This window comes from Camelus dromedarius, chromosome 9 (genome assembly GCF_036321535.1).
Source record: "Camelus dromedarius isolate mCamDro1 chromosome 9, mCamDro1.pat, whole genome shotgun sequence".
Taxonomy (NCBI): Eukaryota; Metazoa; Chordata; class Mammalia; order Artiodactyla; family Camelidae; genus Camelus; species Camelus dromedarius.
In genome coordinates this window covers 10,542,733-10,554,809 of record NC_087444.1, presented here as the reverse complement: position 1 = coordinate 10,554,809, position 12,077 = coordinate 10,542,733, and the positions used below count along the sequence as shown (strand labels likewise).

Here is a 12,077-nt window from a genome sequence, read left to right as displayed (position 1 = left end):
GAAAACTTAACTTAAAACAAATGAAAACATATCCAAACTTAGAGTATGCAGCAAAAGCAGTTCTGAGAGAAAAGTTCATAGTGATAAATGCAGACATTAAGAAGTCAGAAAAATCACAAATAAAAGTATCTAACTTGACATATCAAGAAACTAGACAAAATTACAAATTAAGCACAATGTTAGCAGAAAGAAGGAAATAATAAATATTAGAGAGAAAATAAATGAAATAGAGACCAGAAAAACAATGAAAGTATCACCAAAACTAAGAGCTGGTTCTTCAAAAAGATTTTTTTTAAAAATGGTAAATCTTTGGCTAGATTAACTAAGAAGAGAAGACTCAAATAAAGTTAGAAAGTAAAAAGGAGACATCAAAACTGATACTACAGAAATAAGCTCCTAAGAAACTATTCTAAACAATTAAACACCAACAAATTAGATAACCTAGAGGAAATGGAAATATTTCTAGAAACACACAACCTATCAAGACTGAATCAGGAAGAAACAGAAAATTGAACAGACCAATAACAAGTAAAGGGATTGAATCAGTAATCAAAACCCTCCAAACACAGAAAACACCTAGACCAGACAGTTTCACTGGCAAATTCTACCAAATATTTTCATAAAAATTACCAATCCTTCTTAAACTCTTCCAGGAAACTGAGAAGGGAGTACTTTCAAACTTATTTCATGAGGACAGCACTACCCTGTTACCAAAGCCAGATAAGGACACCACAAGAAAAGAAAATACAGACAAATATTCCTGGTGAATATAGATATAAAAACTCTCAATGAAATACTAGCAAACTGCATTCAAGAACACATTAAAATAATTATACATTGTGATCAAGTGGGATTTACTCCTGGGAAGCAATTATGGTTCAACACACACACATCAATAAATATAATACTTCACATTAATAAAATGAAAGGTCAATATCTCATAATCATCTCAATAGAAGAAAAAAAAGCTTTTGTCAAAATTCAATATCCTTTCATGATAAAAATCCTCCACAGATGGAGCATAGAAGGAAAATATCTCAACATAATAAAGACCATATATAACAAACACACAGCTAACATTATACTCAATGGAGAAAATGGAAAGCTTTTTCTCCAGGATCAGGAACAAGGCAAAGGTGTCTACTCCTATTACTCTTATTCGATATAGAAGACCTAGCTAGGGCAATTAGACAAGACAAAGACATAAAAGGCATTCAAATCCAAGAAGAAGTAAAATTGTAGCTATTTGCAGATAAGAGTTTGTATATTGAAAATCCTAAAGACTCAACCAAAAACACTATTGGAACTAGTCAACAATTTCAGTAAAGTTGCAAGATACAAAATCAACATACAGAAATCAGTTGTACTTCTACACACTAATGGTGAACCAACTCAAAATGTAAGAAAACTACCCCATTCAATATAGCATTGAAAACAACAAAATATTTAGGAATAATTTTTAACCAAGAAAGTGAAAGATTTGTCCAACAAAAACTAGAAGACTTTGCTGAAACAAACTGAAGACACAAACAAATGGAAAAACATCCTGTGTTCATGAGTCAGAAGAATTAATATTGTTAAAATGTCCATACTGCCCAAAGCCATCTACAGATTCAACACATTCCCCATCAAATACCAATGGCATTCTTTACAGAAATAGAAAAAAAAGTCTTAAAATTGGTATGGAACTACAAAATACCCTGAATGGTGAAAGCAATATTGAGGAAAAAGAACAAAGCCAGAGATACCACAATTTCTAATTTTAAACTATACCATAAAGCTGTATTAATAGAAACAGTATGGACCCAGCACAAAAATAGACACTTGGAGAAATGGAACAGAACAGAGAGCCCAGAATTAAAGCCCCTGAATATACAGTCATCTAATATTCCATGGGAGAGCAAAGAATACCTAGTGGAGAAAGGACAGTCTCAACAATTGGTGTTGGGATAACTGGGTAAACACATGCAAAACAATAAAATTGTACCCCAGTGTTACACCCTGTAGGAGTTCAATAAAAGACTGCAATATTTCCATCACACCCCAAAATTCCCTTTGCAGTCAATTCATCTACCCAGACTTGGCCCCTTCACAATCACTCATCAGGTAGCTGTGCTATAGTTTTGTATTTATATATTTTTTCAAAAAATGTAATCACATAATATGTGACTTTGAGTCTGGTTTCTTTCACTGAAACATTTAAGATAAATCCATATTGCCCCATGTATCAATCATTAGTATTTTGTGCAGATGTACTACAATATATGAAGAACACGTGGGTTGTTTCCATTTTGGAAGATGATGAATAACGTCACTATAAATGTTCACATGCAGGATTTTTGTTCAAATTTTTGAATTGTGGCAAACATATATATCAAAATTTACCATCTTAAGTTTTTAAACGTACAGTTCAGTGTTATTAAATATATTCATAGTATTGTACAACCATCACCATGATTGATCTCCATAGCTGTTTTCGTCTTGTAAAACTGAGATTCTGTACCACTTAAACTCCCCATTCCTCCCTCCACTCTGCCCCTGACAACCACTGTTCTTCTTTATTTTATTTATTTATTTATTTTTTTGTTCTTCTTTATGTCTCTATGATTTTGACTACTGCAAGTGCTTCATATAAATCGAATCATATGGTATTTGTCTTTTTGTAACTGGCTTGTTTCATTTAGCATGTTTACCTCACAAGGATTATCTTTGTTGGAGTATTTCCTTCCTTTTTAAGGCTGAATAATATTCTGTTGTTCACATGCACGTGTTGCTTTTCCATTCATCTGACAATGGATACTTGTATGTCTTCCACCTTTTGGCTTTTGGGAATATTGCTGCTATGAACAGGGGTGTACCAATATTGCTTTGAGATCCTGCTTTCAATTCTTTTGGGTATACACCCAGAAGTGGAATTGCTGGATCATATGGTAATTTTATTTAGTTTTTTTTTAAGGAACTATTTTCAATAGCAGCTATACCATTTTAGATTCCTACCAGCAGTGCACAGAGTTCAGTTTCTCCACATCCTTGCCAACACTAATGAGCATGAGGTTGTATCTCATGTAGTTTTGATTTGCATTTACCTTAAAACTAGTGAAATTGAGCATCATTTCATGTGCTTATGGCTATCTGCTTTGGAGAAAATCTGTTTAAATTCTTTGCCCATTTTTTTCAGTTGAGTTGCTGTTTCATTGTTATTGTTGTTGTTGTTGTTGTTGTTGTTGTTGAGTTTTAGTAGTTCTCCACATACTTTGGCTATTAATCTCTTATCAGATACATGACTTACAAATATTTTCTCCCATTCCGTAGATGAATTTTTCTATTGATAGTATCTCTTGATGTACAAATTTTAAACATTTTCATGAAGTCCTATTTGTCTAATTTTAGTTTTGTTACTGTGCCTTTGGTGTCATATCCAAGAAACCATTGCCAAATAAAATGTAGTGAATTTTTTTTTATATTTTCTTCTAAGATCTTATTGTTTTAATTCTTAAATTTAGGTCTTTGTCCATTTTGAGGAAAATTTTGTACATAGTGTTAGGTAGGTATTCAAATTCATTCTTTTACATGTAGATATCTGGTTTTTCCAGTAACATTTCTTAAAAAGAATCTTTCCTCATTGAATGGTCTTGGTAATCTTGTCAAAAACCATGACCAATATGTAAATGTTCATTTCTGGACTCTATTCTATTTCATTGGTGTATATGTCTGTTTTTATGACATTACCACTGTTTTGATTACTGTAGATTTGTAGTGGGCTTTCAAATCAGGAAGTGTGAGTACTCCAGTTCTGTTCTTCTTTCAGATTCTTTTTGCTATTTGAGGTCCCTTAAGATTCCATATGAATTTTAGAATGAGATTTTTTATTTCTCAGGAAAGTCAATGGGATTTTGATTGGGATTTCATTGAATCTGTAGATCAGTTTCCATAGTACTGACATTTTAACACCATTAAGTCTTCCAATTTATGAACGTGGGATGTGTTTCATTTGTTTATTTCTTCTTTAATTTCTTTCAGCAATATTTTGTAGTTTTCATTGTACAAGTCTTTCACTTCCTTGGTTGAGTTAATTCCTAAGTATTTTATTATTTTCCATGCTATTCTAAGTGGAATTGTTATCATAATTTCCTTTTCAGGTTGTTCACTATTAGTCTATTGAAATGCAATGCATTTTTGTATATTGATTTTGTATCCTGCTACTTTGCTAAATTTATTAATTATAAAGTTTCCATGTGTGTGTCTGTGGAAAGTCTTTAGAGTTTTCTAAATAAGATCTTATCTACATCTTAATAGAAAAAAACCAAGTAACCTAAATTAAAAATAGGCAAAAGACCTGAAGAGACTTTTTTCCAAAGAAGACATACAAAAGGGCAACAGGTACATGAAGTGCTCAACTTCATTAATCATCCAAAAAATGTAAAGCAAAACTACAATGAGATCACCTCACACCTGTTAGAACTGCTATCACCAAAAACACAAGAGATAAAAAAATGATAGCTAGAATGTGAAGAAAAGAGAATGCTCGAATACCAAATGTGTTTGAAATGTGAACTGGTAGTCACTATGAAGAATAGTATGGAAGTTACTAAAAAAAAATTTAAATAGATCTACCAGATGGACCACTAATCCCATTTCTGAGTATATATTCAAAGTAAACAAAACCATTATCTAGAAGAGGTTAAAAAAAACCATTATCTAGCAGAGGTGCCTATACTCCCATGTTCACTGCAGCATTATTCACAATAGCCAAGGTATGAATCTACAGGGTCATCAACAGGTCAGTGGATCAAGAAAACATGATATATGTATATAAGTATACACACACACACACATATATACACACACTACATATATATTCCATTGTATGTGTATGAACTTGGAGGGCATTAATCAAACAGAAAAAGACCAAATACTGCATGGTATCATTGTATCACTTAAACGTGGAATTAAAAAAAAAAAGTAAATAAGTTGAGCATATATCCAGAGAATAGAACAGTGGTTGCCAGGTGCTGGGTGGTGGGGGAAATAGAGAAATGTTTGTAAAGGGTACAAACTTTCAGTTATAAAATGAATAAGGTCTGAGGATCTAATGTATAACATAGTGACTATAGTTGGTAACAATGTATTGAATAATTGAAATTTTAAGAGTAGTACTTAAATTTTCTCACCAAAAAAAAAAAAAAGTGGTATGATGGATATGTTAATCAATGGAGAAATTCCTTTAACAGTGAATGCAGATACCAAATGACCATGCTGTACACTTTAAATTATCTTAGAATTTTATTTGTCAATTTTACTTCAATAAAGCTGAAAAAATCGTATCGTTTGTCAACAGAAACAATTTTACTTCTTCCCTTTCAGTTTGAATGATTTTTATATTTTTCTTGCCTGACTGTTCTGGCTAGAACGTCCAGCACTAAGTTGAGCAGAAGTGGTGAAAGTGGGCGTCGTTGACTTGTTTCTGATATTAGAGGGGATGCTTTCAGTCTTTCAGTGTGGAGCATGATGTTCACTGTGGGGTTTTGTATATGAATTTTATTATACTGAGGTAGTTTCCTTCTGTTCCTAGTTTGTTGAATATTTTTCTCCCGAAAGGATGCTGAATTTTGTCAGATGCTTTTCTGTATCCATTCTGGATCCATTAGCAGTTTCTGTTCTTCATTCTGTTAGATTTGATAGATTTTCATGTTAAACCATCCTTGCATTTCAGTAATGGATCACTTGTAGTCATAATGTATAATCCTTTTAATATGTTGCTGAATTTGGTTTGCTGGCATTTTGTTGAGATGTTTTAAATCAGTATTCATAAGGGATATTGGTCTGTAGTTTTCTTTTCTTGTAATGTCTTTGGTTTTGATAGCAGTGTAATGTTGGCCTCATAGAATCAGCCCTGAAGTTTTCCTTCCTCTTCAAATTTGTGAAAGTTTAATAAGAATTGGTGTTAAGTCTTCCTTAAGTGTTTTCTAGAAATTAATAGTGAAGCCATCGGGTTCAGGGCTTATCTGTGTTGGGAGATTTCTGATCACTGATTCAGTCTCCCTACTAGTTATAGGTCTATTCAAATTTCTATTCTTTGTAATTTAGTCTTAGTACATTTGTTTCTAGAAATTTGTCCATTTCATCTAGTAATCTAATTTGTTGTAGAGTACTCTCTTATAATTCTTTTTATTTCCATAAAATCTGTAAAGTCCTCGCATCCATTTCTGATCTTTTCAGAAGTCTTTTCTTCTTCATTCATGTAGCTATAGATTCACCAATTTTGTTGGTTTTTTTTTTTTTTTGAGTAATCAACTTTTGTTTTAATTGAATTTCCTCTACTATGTTTAAATTCTCTGTTTCATTTATATCTACTCTAAGCTTTATTATGTCCTTCCTCTGCTAGTTTGGGTTTAGTTTGCTCTTCTTTTTCTAGTTCTTTAAGTTGTAAAGCTAGCTTGTTGATCTGAAATCTTTGTTTTTTAATGTTAGCGACTGTAACTATAAATTCTTCCCTTAGCACCACTTTGATAGATTCCATAGGTTTCGCATGTTGTTTTTGCTTTTATTTCTAAACATTTTCTAATTTCCCATATGATTTCTTCTCTGACTCAATGGCTGTTCAAGAATATGTTATTTAATTTCAACATTGTTGTTAATTTTCCAGTTTTCCTTCTGTTATTGATTTCTAACTTAATCGCATTGTAGCTAGAGAAGATGCTTTGTATACCTCTTTTTGAAAAGATCTATTGAAATTTGTGGCCTGACATATGGCATACTCCAGAAAATATTTCACATACACTTGAGATAAATATGTATGTTGTTATTGGTTAGAGTGTTCTACATGTCTGTTAGATCCAGTTGGTTACTGTGTTAAAGTCCTCTATTTCCTTACTTCTGTTTGATTGTACTATCTATTATCATGATTACAGCCCTGGAGTTTCCAAATATTACTGTAGAATTGTCCACGTCTTCCTTCCTTCAACTCTGTCAGTTTTTGCTTCATATATTTTGATGGTCTGTCAGTAGGTGTGCAAATGTTTATAATTGTTACATGATTTTGCTCTATTGAAACTTTTATTAATATACGTCTTTGTCTCTTATAACCTTTTTTGACTTAAAGTCTATTTTGTTTGATATTAGTATAGCCACCCCTGCTCTCTTTTGGTTACTATTTGCATTGACTACCTTTTTCAATACTTTCACTTTCCATCTATTTTGTCTTTGATCAAATGTCTTTTGTAGACAGTAGATGGTTAGATGAAGTATTATAATCCATTCTCCCTATCTTAGTGTTTAGATTGGAGAGCTTAATTCATTTATACTTAATTACTGAAAAGGAGACTGATTTCTGTCATTTTGCTTGTTTTCTATATGCCTTAAAGCTTTTTGTTGTTGTTTTGTTTTTCTTTTATGTTTGGTTCATTTTTTGTAATAAAATATTTAAGTTACTTTCTCATTTCCGTTTGTGTATATTATGTAGCTCTTTTCCTTGTGGTTACCATAGAGTTTACATTTAACATCCTTAATTATAACGTTCTTACTTAAGTTTATATTAATTTCAGTAATATACAAAAACTGCCTTTACAGTTATGTCTCCAGTCCTTTTGGTTTTTAAAGTCCTCAAAATTACATTTTTTTGTGTCCCTAAACATAATTCTAAATGCATTACTCCCTTCAATTATGTAGAAAACACGTGGAGTTACAGACCAGTTAAAATACTACTAGCTTATAGACTAACAGTCGTCTGTTTTTAAATCATGTAGATAACAAGTATAGTAACATACCACTGTTACAATACTAGCTTTTAAAATTGTCCATATATTTCCCTTTATTGAAATCTGTATTTCTCCATATGGCTTTGAATTATTGTCTAGTTTCCTCTCATTTGACCCTGGAACAGTCCCTTGAGCATTTCTTGTAGGGCAGGTCTAGCGGTGACAAACTGAGCTTTGTTTATTTGGGAATGTCAATTTCTCCTTCACTTTTGAAAAAATGGTTTTCCCAGATACAGGATTCCGGGTTGAATTTGTATATATTAGTCTACTCCCTCTGGCCTTCCAAGTTTCTGATGAGAAATTTACTGATACTCTTATTGAGAAGCCCTTGTATGTGATAGTTCACTCCTGCCTTTTGTAAGTTTTATATCTTGATGTGGCTCTTTGAGTCTATCTGCTTGGAATTCATTGAACTTCTTGGATATTAATATTCACAACTTTCATCAGATTCAGGAAGTTTTCAGCCATTATTTCTTCAAATATTCACTTTCTTTCCCTCTCCTCAGTATCCCATGGTGTGTAGGTTGGTTTGCTTGATGGTTTTCCGTAAGATTCTTAGGCTACGTTCACTTTTCTTTAATCTTTTTGTCAGTTCCTCAGACTTGATCATTTCCATTGTCCTATTTTCTTTGTCTTAAGTTCACTGATTCTTAATTCCATATACTCAAATCTTCCTTTGAATCCCTCTAGTGAATTTTTCATTTCAATTACTGTACTTTTCAGCTCCAGAAATTTTTGGTTTCTTTTCAGATTTGCTACCGATCAATATTTACATTTTATCCATACAGTTTTTCTTTCACTTCCTCCACATTTCTCCACATTTTCTGTTAGTTCCTCGAGCATATTTAGAACAGTTATTTTAAAGTTTTTGTGTAGTATGTCTGCCATTAGGTCTTCTTCAAGGATAAATTTGTTTGTTTTTCTGAATTAGTCATATACTTTCCTGTCCCTTTGTACGCTTTGTAATTTTTGTTGTCGTTGAAAAGTGGACATTTGAATTTAACAATATGGTAACTCTGAAATTCAGATTCTCCCCCTTCCACGGAGTTTACCGGTTTTTTTTTTTTTTTAATTGTTGTTGGTTTTTTTTTTTTTTTTTGATTGCTATATGTCATTTCTGTGCCAAGGATCAGCCTCAGTGTGAAATCTAAGGTCTTCTCAGATTTTTGCACCTTTCCCTGGGATTAGTGGTCAATTTCTAATTTTCCCCATATGTGCAGTTGTTTTTCAATGTCCTAGTTTTTAAGCATGTCTAGCTCCCAAAGGGGAAAAAGAAAAATAAAGAGGGAGGGAAAAATGGAGCTACTGCCCTATTATTCCCCTAGAAGTCACTTAATCAGTGGTTTGGAGGGATGGCTTACAAAAATGAGAGGTACAACACCCTTGGCTGCCAACCTCTTTGCACTTCTGTGATAAAAAGCAGCAATTAATGATTAGAGCATAAATCTAGAGCTTATGGTCCTTTTGCCTGTCTCCCCCCAGCTATGTGTAAGCTGCTCTAGGATACATACATGGCTGCCTGCCACATGGTTGGGGTTGGGTAGCTGCTACTACACTGAGATGAAACAGCCCTAAATCAACTACAATTTACTGTCCAAGACTTCCCCTGGAAGTTGCAAGCCTTTTAGACACCAGAGTTCCAAAACAGTGGTATCAGACAGAATCTGCCAGTGCAACTGTCTACTGGTAGGGAGATGGATTCCTGGTACTTCCTACTCCATCATCTTGCCAGAATTCTCTTATGTATAGATTTTCATGTGGACATAGTTTTTTTGTTGTTGTTGGTCTTGGATAAATACTTATGTGTCATGGGTAGGTCACACATAAGTGTACGTTTTTAACAAACTTCTCAAAACTGTTTTGCAAAGCAGGTGTACCATTTTGTACTTTCCCTATCGATGAGAGCTGTACTTGCTCCACATTCTTGACAATTTTTGTTATTAGGATTTATCTTAAGCCATTCCAATAGATGTGTGGTGCCATCTTATTGCGGCTGTATTTAGCATTTGTCTAATGGCTGGTGATGTTGAGCAACATTTCATGAGTTTGCCATCTGTAAATCTTTGGTGAAGTGTCTTCAGATTTATTGTTCATTTCTGGGTTTTCTGATTTGTTTTCTCAAGGTTTTAAGTTTTTTATGTATTCTGGATATACTTTTTCAAATATATGCTTTCCAAAAGCTTTTCCCAGTCTGGCTTGCCTTTTCATTTTTATTCGTGTCTTTTGAATGCAGGATTTTTATTTGGTGAAGTCCAATTTATTTTTTTTAATGGATCAAACTTTTGGTTTTGTATATGAGAACTTGTGTAAGTAAGGTAATACATATTTTCCTATAATTTTTATAGTTTTACATTTTACATTTGGATCTATAATTTATTCTGATTAAGTTTTTGTGTGAGAGAAATATTTTGAGGTTCTTTTTTAGGGGAGTAGGGGTATACAGGTGTCCAATTATCCTAGCCTCTTATATTAAATGACTATCCTTTTTCTACTGAATTGCCTTATTTTTGTCCAAAGTTAATTTACCATACATGTGTGGGTCTATTTCTGGATTTTTCTCTTCCAGTGATCTACATATCTATTCTTCTACCAAATACCAAGATATGTTATTCATTCTAGCTTTATAATGTCATAGAATTATGTAATCAAAGTCATATAATTTTGTTTTGTTTTGATTTTCAAAGTTGTGCTGGCTTCACTAGTTCTGTTCCTTTTTCCGTCAACTTGGCAATATGAACAAAATATCCTGTTAGAATTAATTTGAAATAAATCTATTTAGAAAGAGGTGACATAAAAATCATCTTCTGAAACATGCACACAGCATTTCTCTAATTAGGACTTCAGTTTTTATTTGGTGGGTCTTCAGCATACAAATCTAGTACATATTTTGGTAAATTTATACCTAATTATTCAGATCTGTTGCTATTGCAAATGGTAACTGTAGAAAAAAAAATTCAATGTCTAGTTGCTCATTACTAGTGTATAGAAGTACAACTGATTTCTACATACTTACTTTTAATCTTACAACCTTGTTTACCTCACTTAGTTGCAGGAGCCTTTTAGTTCTTTAGGATTTTCTACATAATCACATCATCTCTGAATAGGAAGTTTTATTTCTTAATTTCCAATCTGTATAGCTTTTTTTCTTTTTCACTTTATGCACTGGCTGTCAATTAGATGTTGAATAGGAGCAGCGAGTGTGCATTTCCATGCCTTGTTTTCCCTTTTCTTAGGGGAAAAACATTTGGCCTTTAACCATTAAGTATTAGGATAGCTAGAGGTTTTGCACTCACTTTTAGCTTAAGGAAGCTCTTTTCTATTCCCAGCTTACTGAGTATTAAGAATGGATGTTTAATTTTGTCAAATGCTTTTCTTTCATTTATTATGATCATATGCTTTTTCTTATTTAGTCTGTTGATAAGGTGAAATACATTTATTGATTTAAGTTTCAATAAACCAACATTTCCCAAGATAAACTTCACTTGACCATGATTTATAATTCTTTTTACATATTGCTTGATTCAACTTACTAATATTTTATTGAGAATTTCTGTATCTATATGCATGAGAAATAGCGGTATGTAGTTTTCTTATACCTTATTTTACTATATGGACAGACGTCTGAAAGGAATTCATCTTCTTATGATGTTGGGGAGGGTCTTTTTTCTTTGGAATTAGGCAAGAACTTTTTCAACTGTATTGATGTTATCAGGAACTAGTTCTGTTTCCAATGATATTTTCTACTGTTTTCTGTTTACAAGCTCATTGACTTAAGTTTCATTTTATTATTTCCTTGTTCTGCTTGCTCTGTGTTTAATTTATTCTTCTTAGTTTCTAGTTCCTTAAGGTAGAAGGTTAAATCTGTTATTTTTCTTCTTTTCTAGTGTATGCAAATTCTCTTTAAAAACTTCAGCTGGTTGTATACTCCAAATGTTGATTCTGTATTTTCATTCAAGTATTTTCTAATTCCTCTTAAAATTTTGTTTTGATCTATATATAATTTAGAAGTGTGTTCTAGGAACTCAGATATTTTTCAGATTTTTCTCTTACCATTATCTGGTTTAATCCAGCTAAGATCAGAGAATATACACTGCATGATTTGTGAAAGTTTTGAACTTGTAAATGTTTCATGATACAATCACGTGTCTTCCAAATGATTCAGTTATTTAGTTCTTGGGATGGGGTAGGAAGAAAATTCTTCTTTTTATACATAAGGACAGATACACAGTTCAAAAAAATACATAACAGCATATTGTGGTATTAAAATTTCATGAGGAATGATTAGGAAAATAAGTGTCTAAAAATTCTCCTGGTAGGGAA

The 12,077-nt window shown here is 32.4% G+C and overlaps 1 protein-coding gene across 3 annotated transcripts in view; it reads right to left on the bottom strand.

The window, feature by feature from the left end:
- LOC105085612 (pancreatic alpha-amylase) overlaps positions 1 to 12,077 on the bottom strand; it is a 36,469-nt gene that overhangs the window by 20,663 nt on the left and 3,729 nt on the right. The window lies entirely within an intron of this gene.